Source organism: Saccopteryx bilineata, chromosome 1, assembly GCF_036850765.1.
Source record: "Saccopteryx bilineata isolate mSacBil1 chromosome 1, mSacBil1_pri_phased_curated, whole genome shotgun sequence".
Lineage (NCBI taxonomy): Eukaryota > Metazoa > Chordata > Mammalia > Chiroptera > Emballonuridae > Saccopteryx > Saccopteryx bilineata.
Genome location: NC_089490.1, coordinates 189,057,722 through 189,070,397, shown reverse-complemented (window position 1 = coordinate 189,070,397; position 12,676 = coordinate 189,057,722). Strand labels below are relative to the sequence as shown.

The window sequence follows — 12,676 nt, the reverse complement described above, 5'->3', positions numbered from 1 at the left end:
TGATACTGCACTCTTTGCAGGCAGTGGTGGAGTCTCTTCCCCTATCTCTCGATTTTTGGCCAGCCCTGAGATGTGCTTTGGTCAAAAGAATGTGGTAGAAGTGGCTCTGTGCTAGTTCTAAGCCTAGGTCACAAGAACCCTTAAGCATTCCTGCTATTCTTCTCTCGGAACTGACACCGTCATGAGGACAAGCTCAGTGCAGACTGCTGGAGGAAGAGAGATCCCATGGAGCAAAGACAAGTCAGCAACCCATTTGTTCCAGTCAAAGTCATAGACACATGAGAGTTCAGCCAAGATCAGCCAAGCCAGCCCATAGCTGGCTTTCCAGATGACTGTAGATACATGAGCAAACCCAGCTAGGACTGGTCTCAACCACACAATTTGCAGATTTGGGCCAATGAGTTATGCTCATCAGGTGTTTTTTACACAGTAGTATTACTGAGGAAGAAGACCTCCCTTTAAATAAGAGGCTTCAAGGATATTTTATAATTTAGGCCAAGCGTTCAGAGAGAGTTTGTAAATATGATTTTTTGTGTAATTTACAAAATCTCAAGATGGCCGGTCATATTCCTGCTTAGGAAGGGCTGTTATAATATGAATAAACAGGTTTTCATACTTAGAAGGTTTTGAATAGAAGGAGGAAGGAGGCTTGGACCCCCTCCCTTCTCCACATCTGTGAGGAAGAAGGTAAACAGCCAGGAATATAGGAGGGGGAAGGGAGATTTGAGCAGTCCTTTCCTCTCCCCTTTCTTTCTCCTTAATAGGTGATTTACAAATGATTATCCTCTGGCATCCTGTAAGCCCCTCCCATCCTGAAATCATGTAATTGAGGTCAGAGGAATCACAAGATCCATGTATGTGAACTTACGTTCTGTACAGGGTATGTAAGATGTAATAAATCTAATTTCGGGGAGCACATGTCTTTGTAGCTATAGCTTGCGTGCTCCACCAGCTTAATAAAATTCTCTTTCTCCTCTTCTAAGCTATCTGAGTGTCAATCCTCCAAGGTTTTGCTCTCCTGCAACATTACGACGAAACTGAAATGGAGGTAACAGTGGGACCTAATTCTTAGTACTGTGTTAAGAACAGTGCCTGGCATCAAATAAGTAATCAGTCAATATTTGCTATTATTATTATCCATAATTTGTCAATATTGCATAGGATATGAGAGGGATAACTTCCTAAAACAAATTTCCTAAGCTAAAGTCCAAAAACAAATAAAATCAAACGTGAGATGTCTACCACGAGTTTCATGAGATCTATTAAATTTGGAGCAATTTTAATAAATTCATAAGAAAAAGTAAGCATATTTTCATAACAGGAAACAAGTAAATTGTCAAAGCAGTAGAAGCCAATGATCTCCAAAGCCTTCCGCACATCCTGCATAAATATCTAATATCTGATCCACGCCCAGCTATCATATCACCAACTATCACCAACTACATCATCCATCAAACCTCTTGCCTGCAAAAAGGGCAATAACACTTTTATTACATAATTAATTGACCAGGTAATTTTGGAAAATGCTGAATTTTATATCTTCCTTCTGTAGTTTTATGATGCACATTCAGATATTAGTCTCTGAAAAGCCTGCTGTAAAGAAACCTGTTTAACTTTGTTTAACCCAGCATTTTCTAAAATTAGTGGGCCATGAGACCTCCTCTCCTTCGGTGCCTTTTTATGTAACACACACTGAGTGCCACAGTACTGGGTTTCACTGGAGCACACTTTGTGAGGAGACGTTTGGGACGCAGCAGCAGAAAAGTGGTCTTTCAACGTCAGGCCGAGGTGCCTGAATTTCCGGAACAGCCCAGAGGGAGCCTGACCCTCTCTATATTTTAATTTAATTTGTGTCACTGCACAGACAAATGAACATGTTGAGGAGAAACTCACTAGTGCATACAGAAGTGGGAATTCACTTCTCCATGTGGCGCTAAAACAGCTGGCTTAAAATTGGCATCGTCTCTAATTCAAAATACTTCGCGAACATCTGCATCACTTAACTATTTGTAAGTGATAAAGAAAGCAACAGACTGAAGATAGATTTCCCAATCATATCCCAGTCCTGACGCCCTCTGGGGGTTAAGCCCTGGACACATCAGATGTACTGTTACAGATCACGCCCACCCTGTGTTCCCACACCAGGTTCTCTGTGAGAGTGCTTTCACTGAACATCTGGCTAACGATGTGCCTTCCACTTGTGGGTTGCACTCACCCACAGCACCTGCTCCCCGAGAGGAGATTACATGGGTCATGTAACTGCAGCATAGTTCCAAACGTTTGGCTCATCACCTACAAACATAACTCAGCCACAACCATGAGGAAAATCTTGGTAAGTTATTTTTAGTAGTGGTTCTAAAATAGAAATGCACCAAAAAAAAAAAAAGAAAATGCAAACAAACTCCTCCCTAAAATTTAATGATAATCTTATGAACTTAAACCAATAATTCTCAACTACAACAACTTCAGTAAAAATGAAATTATTTCTTTAGCCTATGTACTAGGTGAGTTAGCTACCATCTTACTGCAGCAACTAAAACAATCTTCTAAAAATCTTAAAAGCAATAAGGGTATAACACTTGCAGTAGTATTTCCCTTGGTACAACTGGATTCAAGAAAGGACATATTTTCAAAATTCTCTTTCCTAGCTTTTTCTAAAATATTTTTAAATGCATTAAAAGTAGAGTTTTTCCAAGGAAGAAAAATGGGGATAAGTTTACCTTTTTAACAATTATTTTAAAATTTGCGTTGTACTTGGTCAATCCATAGCCCTAAGACTGATTTCTAGCTGATGATTAAAATCCAACAGATTAGTCTGAGTCTTCCTGATAATGTGAATCTGATTTGATTGGGTATTAACTATATTATTTAAAAGTAACATTATTTGTTTCAATTGAACATTGGCCAATACTGTAATTTTCTTATGAATTTCTGGGAAAAATATTCTGAGATACTTCTACCTGATGTTGTAAGTACTAAACAAATGTGTGTATTGTAGTTCATAAAAAAAAATTTTTTTTCAATTTCTAGATTGTTTTTCAACTGATGAGCAAACACCCATAACACTCTTTGGCATCTTTCAAAATGTTCTAAGCATTTTGAAACAATACAACACAGATCCAGAAAAGGTTAAACATATCTAAGTAAACAGCATACACATGTGAATGCTGAAAAATGAATACCACGCAATCTTCTGATGGGCTGTAACACCCAAAATGCTTCTGCCACAAAAACAGAAAGAAACAAACGCAAAGCACAAATACTCCTGCAATCCTGGCATAAATTGAATCATAGGGTATTGAAAGAGAAGTTTGAAACTCTGATATCATGTATATCGTATTCCCCCATGTATAAGATGCACATTTCTTCAAAATTTTGGGGGTCTAAAAACTGGATGCATCTTATACAGTGGTTGTAGTTTTGTTACTTGCATTTTCTGCTTGAGGAGTTGTATAAAATTTATGATGAATAAAACTTTAGTTCAATAACTTTATGTAATACACTTTTTTTCAAATTTCAGGCCCCAAAATTAAAGTGCATCTTATACATGGGAAAATATGGTAATTTCTGACAAATTACTCAACCTCACACATGGTCCTTCATGCCCTCTCACTGGTTGACAGAATACTGGAAGTACAAGAACTGTTCATGTAAACAGAATCCTCACTTTGAGAAACAATTTCTAAATATTTTATGATACTTGTAATCCTCCTCCTCATATTTCAAAAACTACTTACACTTTCAAAGTAAGTACTTACTATTCTCAAAACAGGTGTTCTAATAAAGTAGCAATTGTTTTTTGTTTTTACCAATTAAAGCCATAGGAACCCTAGGAGGTTACTGCTGACATCTAGTGGCAGTATTTTTAAAATACCAAATGCATTTTTTTAAAAATAGACATCTGGAGAGAGAAAGGAACCAACATAGTTATAATACACTTGCAAAGTCTAATGGACATCCCACATTACAAATTATTTTCCTCTGCCCACACCATTCTGGCTCTAATGACTTGTTTCTTAGAAGTACTTTGGAAGAACTAGAAACATAAAGGCTAAAGCCTGAAGGGAACCAATTCCTCCAAGTCCTTGGTCCTCTGTTAGGAATGGCCAGTTCTCTGACAGCCCCACTGCCCAAAGTTCCTGGCCCAATCGTCCTGATTTCATTTCAACTTCCCAAATAACCCTAGTCCTTTCCCCCTTCTACACCTAGAGTTGAGGTACTTCCGAGGTCCTAGCCTAAAGAGACTCTACTGTAAAGTTGGCAATATGATATGTCAGACTTCATATCTGTAAACATACATGCACATTCAAAACGGCCACAAAATTCCTAGACATGAAATTCAACAATTATTGAAACTTAAAAATAGCTATCATAGACTGCTTTAATGATTTCCAACTATCCACATGGATGATGATGTACAGAAATGGACATTGATATAAAAAATTACAAGGAACATGGAGATAACTCCTACCTGCTTGTAAAAAAAATATTTTGTAACCTCTATATGTATTTATGTGTGGTGTGTGTGTCCAGAATAGGAGACAGACTCTCCAATTCTCACATACTCTCACTCCAGCTAGAGCACTTGTGAATGTAGTAGGTAAACAATGAACTGATGAATGAATGAATGAATGAATAAATAAATAAATGAATGAGTTGGCAGAGTACAACACATCTTTCCTATTGATTCTGATATAAGAGATACAATATCCGCATAAGGTGATGTTTGCTTTTAGGCAAAAGTGCCTTTTTTGAGTAGTTCAGGTTAGACATTTCTCCAATGATGTGTGCAAAGTGGCCCAAGGCAAACAGGTGATACAATTGAACAATCTCCCTTTGGTGAAGAGAGTAATTTGGTGAAAAGAGTAATTTCAATAGTTGAAAATTATTTGCTTATAAGTTAGTATATTTAAATTTTTATTTTATTCTCATTGAAAGATGTAATAAGGGGAGAGTAGATTTTCAAGGTAGTCCTAAATAATACAAATCATGGCTAAATGCTAACTCACATAATTCCAAAGAATCTTTTAGCCTTTTAAATACTTTTTCAATAGAAATTCTAGAAATGGAAGGAGCTCATTCATTTATGTGTGTCTACTTCACTCACAAGTGGGAGTAAAAATGATGACTGAAGGATCTTCCTTACAATCATAATGAAGGGGGGAAATCTCATATCTGAATGCGTACGTTTCTAAAGAATAAAGTGAAATTGTATACACACGCGCGCGCACGCGTGAACACACACACACACACACACACACACACACACAAGAACTACTGCATAGCAACATATGCAAATAGTGTGGCAGATGCGAGGGGACCTTACTGAGTGAATACGGGTTAAGGAGAGAACCTGATGTAGTAGAATGAGGAAATCAGAAGGTTCTGTAAAGGGAAGTTGTCAGGTGATGCAGAGAAAGAAGAGAAATAAGAGAAAGAAGATCGGGCATTCTGAGTGGAGTTACGGCATCAGGAAAAGACAAGAACGTTTAGGGTCTGTCATGAAGTAGGGGAGAAACAAGGTCAGAAACACAGGTAGGGGGAAAAAAAAGAAACACGGGTGGGGAGTCGGTGGAAACACTTGCATATGAGCAGGAGCTGAGTATAGGCAATGCTACGGCGTACAGTCTTGGAAGATTTTTTTTGTTAAGTTTTAAGAAAATGAAGTTTCCCACAGGATTTAACACTCAGAAGAGTAAATACCAGGCACTTTTGCAAGCAGCAAAAAATCATAAAAATCAAAAAGGCAAATCCATAAAAATTATCATAATAACTCTCACTTAGGCCCTGGCCAGTTGGCTCAGTGGTAGAGCGTCGGCCTGGAGGGCAGAAGTCCCGGGTTCGATTCCGACCAGGGCACACAGGAGAAGTGCCCATCTGCTTCTCCACCCCTCCCCCTCTCCTTCCTCTCTGTCTCTCTCTTCCCCTCCCGCAGCCAAGGCTCCATTGGAGCAAAGATGGCTCGGGCACTGGGGATGGCTCCGTGGCCTCTGCCTCAGGCGCTAGAATGGCTCTGGTTGCAACAGAGCAGCAACGCCCCAGATGGGCAGAGCATCGCCCCCTGGTGGGCATGCCGGGTGGATCCCGGTCGGGCGTATGCGGGAGTCTGTCTAACTACCTCCCCATTTCCAGCTTCAGAAAAATACAAAAAAAAAACAAAAAACCTCTCATGTAAGTTCATCTTTAAAAATAGTACTTTTAAAATGTGTATTTTATCAATTTTACAAAGAGGAAGAGAGAGAGACAGGAACATCAATCTGTTCCTGTATGTGCCCTGACTAGGGACCAAACTGGCAACCTCTGCACTTCAAGATGAAGCTCTAACTAACCAAACTATCCAGCCTGGGCTAAAAAATTACTTTTTAATCACGTCTCCAAGAAAATAGTCAATGATTTATTCTCTGACATTCAGTTTAAATTCTCTTTAGGAGCATGTTTTGCTGGATACTGTAGCCATATTTCCATAAAGCATCACATATATCATGTGTGGAATCTCCTTCAGGCAATGTGACAATTACATCACTCCTTTCATCACATGCTGTAAAGGTAGTTCTAATTCTCACTTACATGATCATTAACTTACTAATCAACCTGCAACTTCTGATGCTTTACATTCCATTGTTATGTTATAATAGGTATGTAAGAAATAATAATAGAATATAATTGTGGTAAGCCCTTATAAATATCAGAAGACTTTTATCCTTTCAAATCTCAACAAGTCTTATTACCCCTACAAGATTTTGTGCAGCCAGTAATAATAAACCACAATGAAACACACCTCTAAAAAATATCTTTATAACTTACTTTTAGCGCTCTTGAACATAAGGTAACCTTATACACCAGCCTTACAACAGCTGATTTCCATGTCTCAAAATTGCGTTCATATTAAGCCTAGATTTCAACCTAAGAACATCAAAAAAATTGTTGAATCCTTAGTATTAATTAAAAATTGATATTACAAGTACAATTTCCTACAGAAAAAGTCAGCTATATGTGAGAATAAAACTTAATATTCCTACATAATAAAAATAAATTGCAGACATGACATTTTCTTAATTGAAATTCAATATATTCTAGGATATATAAACCTATATAAAAATAGAACAGAAGAACAGTCTTTTCTTTTTTTACATAATCATACTAGATAGAAGTATATTTAGATGTGACTAGTTAAAGTTGCCTTTCTCTGGCCTGACCAGGTGGTGGCACAGTGGATAGAATGATGGACTGAGACCCAGAGGACCCAAGGTCAAAACCCCGAGGTCACTGGCTTGAGCCCAAGTTCGCTGGCTTGAGCAAAGGGTCACTGGCTCAACTGGAGCTCCCCAGTCAAGTCACATATGAGAAATCAGTAAATGAACAACTAAAGTATCACAATGAAGAAGTGATGCATCTCATCACTCTTCCTTCTGTCTGTCTGTCTTCTCCATCTCTCTCTGTGTCTCTTGCTAAAAAAATAAAATAAAATAAATTGCCTTTCTCTGGATGATAAAATTCAGAAGAATATTGTGACCAATTGACACAAATAGTTTCACATAATAAAACATCATATGAAGAGTTATTTAAGTACTCATTTTAAAAGGGCTTAATACAGAACTCTCAGGATCTATACACACAAAGGTGTCTGTTAATCCAGCAGACTGCTCTCTGAGCTCCACCGGCAGGGTTGATCCTATGCAAAATAAGTAGGTTAGTCATCATGTGCAGCTGAGAAAACTGACCAGTTCCAGCCATCTAGAAATAGCACCTTCACTGATATGTCTTAATAGCCTATGATTGAAACATTTAAATTTAAATGTACATATTCCATCTGAGATAATAAAGACAGAGCATCAATACAGTAGCACTCATTGTCTGATTAAAAGGAACTGTTTATAAGATTGCAAACACGCTTTTTTCACCAAATCCAAAGGACCAGTCTAGAGAGATCACAACATAAACAGCATTTTTCCCATCCCAAGTCACTCGTACACACCACCCCTCTCCCAACAGACACACGTCCTGGAGCAGAATCTCTTCGGGAGTTCTATCAGACCAAAGCACTGGGATTACAGCAAGATGCAGAACTGTTTCTTTATTCTCATGTTGGGAGGAAATGCATTTTGTACTCTGGGTACAGAATGCTGGAAATTTCATCATGTGATGAAAATTCCCCCCTTCCACCCCCACTCTCCCTTTCCTACATTCAATTCAAAGTGTTCCCATATCTTCAACCAACAAAAAGCCTAATAGAACTAAATATATTCCTATGCATATGCCTCTAAATAAATAATTTCACACAGCTGCTTCCTAGATAGTCTGTGCTCCCTTTTATCCTTTGATTCTAAAGGGTATGAACCCTTCAGCCTCCTCACTGGCTTCATCTCTTTCAATGTGTATCTTTCTCTTCACTGTGTCATCATTCATCAATTCCTCCAAAAATGCTTTTCTATTCTTTGTCTCCCTATGCCTGTATGCATCACATAGCTCAGTTTCGACATCTTCCACAGATTGTCTAGGTATCGGTGCTCATTGTAATATCTCTGTGGGGAGTCATGGCTAATAGGTCTGTGTAAAAGGCAGCCCTCCATTGATGTCATTCGCCATTTAAACAATATTTTGTAGACTTAATTAATATTTTACTATAGATTAAACCTGAATAGGGTGCCTATAACTCCAAATCTCCTTTAGGGGAGAGAAGTTGTTTTCTTGAGGCTTTATGCTTTTTTTTTTTTTGAAGAATCAACTGAAATCAAAAATAGGTAAAAACACCACAATTTGTCATTCAACCTAACAATTTATTTTTGCTCCAGTGCAGAAATAATTTTTCTACTGATGTCCATTAAATTTAAATGCTACCTTTGTTTCACACTCACTTGTTTTTAGGAATTCAAGGATTTGTCAAAAGTGAAACACTATCAGTTTCAATTAGTATGCAATCTAATGTACATTTCAGTAAATCTATGGTGTACATACATATAGTAACATTGTATCTTCACAGCCATATAAATAAATCACATTGAATAGATGGGTCTAGTTCCCATCGCATTTCTAACCTTTAGAAACTTTTCAGAAACACTCCTTTAGATGGTACATACCTTCATTCATAAAATATGGACACATTGTATATCTGTATCTCACACTTTGTTTACACATATATAGCATTAGGATATTTGCATGAGTGTTCATATTTTTAAGCCAACATATGTAAATAAATGGCATAGCAATTTGAAAATTTAGCAACTAAATATGTAACTGGTAAGCATAATCAGGCATGCTATTCAACAACTGTAGGATGTAATTCAGTCTTTCCAAAAAAAAAAAAAATGTTTTGTATGCTGGTGTCTTCATACAACTCAATGAAGTTTTGGAGGAATTTGTACTAAATTTTTTTTTTTTGCATATTCAAAAAGTAGTATGTAAATGCATCCAACGAGAAAATTCTCATCACTGTTTCCTGACAAAAATCTAATTCTCTTATTGTCTATCACTGTAAATATGATACACTAATTGGAGTTATTTCCAGACAAAGAGAATACAATCTTCTAGTCAAGATCCTATTCATATATTAATATGAATGAAGGAGTAGTGTCAGAAAATTAACCATTATCCACAATGTTTTGATAAGTTAAAATATATTTCAAATTTTACTGTTACTTACAAATACGGTAATCACTATAAACCATTCCTTCTAGGTTTCTGGTAATGATTTACTTTTTTGACAGGTTATTCAATAGCTAAAACCAGTAATCAAGGAAAGCCAAGGAGTTTAATATATCAGGATTAAGCAGACTAAAAAAATATCAATTCACAGTTAAGTATTACCTTGGTGTGATTTTTCATAAAAGAGTGCTGATCTCTTGCCAGGTAACACCATTTCTTTGGGTTCTGTGGATAAAGAGAAAAGAGATTAATAAACACAACCTTTCTTTTTACTCTTTAAGTGCTTCTTAAGGAAGAATCATTAGTAATAAAGGTCAGAGAAGAGACTCATTTAACAAAATATTCAGCTGCTGCCTTGGGAACCGCTTGCTTACACGCCAAATAACTTTCCCAAAGGTCCCCTCGCCCCTAAGAACATGGGTGACAGTGGCACATACCCAGCCACTTTTCTTTGCTTCTCCCCCTTTCCTCACATGGGAACAAGACTCACACTTGAGCAAGGAGCACTTGCTTCCATCACGGGAAAAACAAGGCGCAAGCCACGTTGAGATAGAACTTGTACTTGGAATACAGCTGACCTAAATGGAATTTGTAATGATCAAACTTACTTTCTTTCCTCCCCTAGTTTGTAAGGGTTTTAAAATATTCATGAAAGTTTGGTTGCTTTTCTATTTTGTTTTTCCACAAAAGTGATAAAAGGAGATTTTGTGAGATGTCTCTGTAAATAATTGCGGATTACTCTCCCCATTAGATGTGATTTTAGAGCTATTCTATACTGCAATGAGGAGGAAAGTACTTTATAGAAGTCAAAAGTTATGAAAATATATCTGTTCCCTCCCTTAGCATAAAATAATCTTGAGTATCCCATAAAAGATTTTATTGCATCATTATCTGAACATGTAGATTGGAGGATAAGAAATTCAAGACTGAGTAATAGTCTTCTAGAGAGGACTGTCAGGTAAGATAGGTGAGAAATTTAAATTCACCACTTAAGAAAGTTATTTGAAGAAATGTTACCAGTTAAAAGCAACACTGATTAATTGGCTATAACAGCCATTATAAGCATAGTCATATAAATGCAATCACTATATCTTACTAGCTGTGTGAACTTAGGCAAGTAAATTAGACTCTGTAAGCCTTCATTTTTCCTCTGTAATATCAGAATGATAATTTCTTCTATTCCATACAGCTGATAGGATAAGCAAATGAGATTAATATGTACTAAGAATACAGAACTAATGAATGTCAGCTAATATAATTATCAACATCATTATTACCCCTTTTAATCATCATCCTCTTTAAAAAAAAAAAAAGGTATCTGTATACTGCATTGTTCACCAACCAAAGTCAAATCTCCTGTCACCATATATTTGACCCTTTTTCCCTTTATTTTCTCCCTCCCACTTGAAACATATATAATTTTATTAACCAATGTCACCCCAATAAATCTCATACTGGACATTACCTAATTTTCCTATTGATTAATCTGACTCTGTATGACAAACAAAATAAAGGTCTTTGGACAGGTGAGGAAAAAAGGTTTAAAAACACTTCAGGAAGACGAGTAAGCTGCCAACCACTTCACTGCGTGGCTTCCCTTCATTCTCCTGAGAGTTTTAATTGAAGGAATCCCCCGAGAAATTGTGATATACTGCGGGACTCACTTAGAGCCACTGACCCTTTTCTATTCCTGTCGACACTCAGTGCAACTCAGAAAATACCTAGTGATCTCCCTTCTGCAAGCTGGAGTCCATACTGGACTTCAGAGAAACTGTAATAAACAAAAATGACTCGACAAACAGCTCAAAGGAGGAGATAGCTGTACACAATTATTTCAAGGAATGGAGAAAGTACTATCATTAAATAATACATGATGTGTTGAAGCAACAAAAAGGACCGAAAGAAGAGTCTGCAGTCAGGAAAGGGGGATTTAAAAAATAACCTTTGAAAAATTCACAGCTGAACTTGTGCACACAGGCTGACCATCCGTTCTGTTCTGTCTTGAAATGCACATGAGGACTTTGAAGGACAAAACCTGAAAGGCCAGTAAGGAGTGACAGGCAATGCATCTGAAGAACTGGAAGCATTAGGAAACATGGAGACCGGCTCGCCAGAGGGCTGACCGGAAGTGCCCACTTCTCTTCCTCCACTCATTACAATTTTCAGTCAAAAGTTAAGGAGAGAAACACAAGTAGCACCACTGGGAGGAAAACGGACAAAATATAAAGATGCCTCTCCAGTGGTTGCCTCCCTGACAGGGATGATTAAGAAACACTGTTTTAGACTCAAAATTCTATGTATTTTGAAAGAGTAGGGCACAAAATATTAAGAAACAAACTAAGAAGGGGCTTTGATTCACACCAACAACATCCCCTACCTCCAGGATATAGACATCATGCAGAATAACATCTGTTATGGGTTGAATTGTGTCCCTCAAAGGATGTGTTGAAGTATCACCCTAGTCCCTGTGAATGTGATCTTCTCAGGAAACTGTCTTTCCAGATGTTATTAGAATGTAAGTTAAGATGACATCATATGAGTAGGGTAGACCCTTAATCCAGTATAACTTGTCTCCTTATAAGATGAGACATAAACATGAGCACACACATGAGAGAGGGTCATGTCAGACAAAGACATAGAGGAGACACCATGTGAAGAGGCAGAGATCAAAGTGATGAGACCATAGCCAAGGAGTGCCCAGCATTGTGGCAACACCAGATGCCAAGAGGAAGTTAATGCAACAGATTATCTGCTACAGCTTTCAGAGAGAACATGGCCCTGTTGATATCTTTATTATGGACTTGAAGCCTCCAGCACTGTGAGAAAATAAATGCCTCTTGTTCAAAGCCAGCCACCCAATTCATGGTCATTTGTTACGGCAGCTCTAGGAAATTAATGCAACATTTTTGAGCCAATAAGAACTAGGTCCTCATCTATACAACACGGGAGTGGAGTGAAAGAGGGAGGGCAGGAAAAGAAGAGGTAAATGGAAGTAGAGCCTGACCAGGCGGTGGCGCAGTAGATAGAGTGTTGG

At 37.6% G+C, this 12,676-nt stretch overlaps 1 protein-coding gene across 3 annotated transcripts in view; it reads right to left on the bottom strand.

Moving 5' to 3' along the window:
• INPP4B (inositol polyphosphate-4-phosphatase type II B) overlaps window positions 1-12,676 on the bottom strand; it is a 708,587-nt gene that overhangs the window by 578,091 nt on the left and 117,820 nt on the right. For all 3 annotated transcript variants that reach the window (XM_066232845.1, XM_066232867.1, XM_066232856.1), the window contains one exon: window positions 9,805-9,867. The gene's annotated coding sequence lies outside the window, so the exon portion shown is untranslated. The remainder of the gene's footprint in view (window positions 1-9,804; window positions 9,868-12,676) is intronic.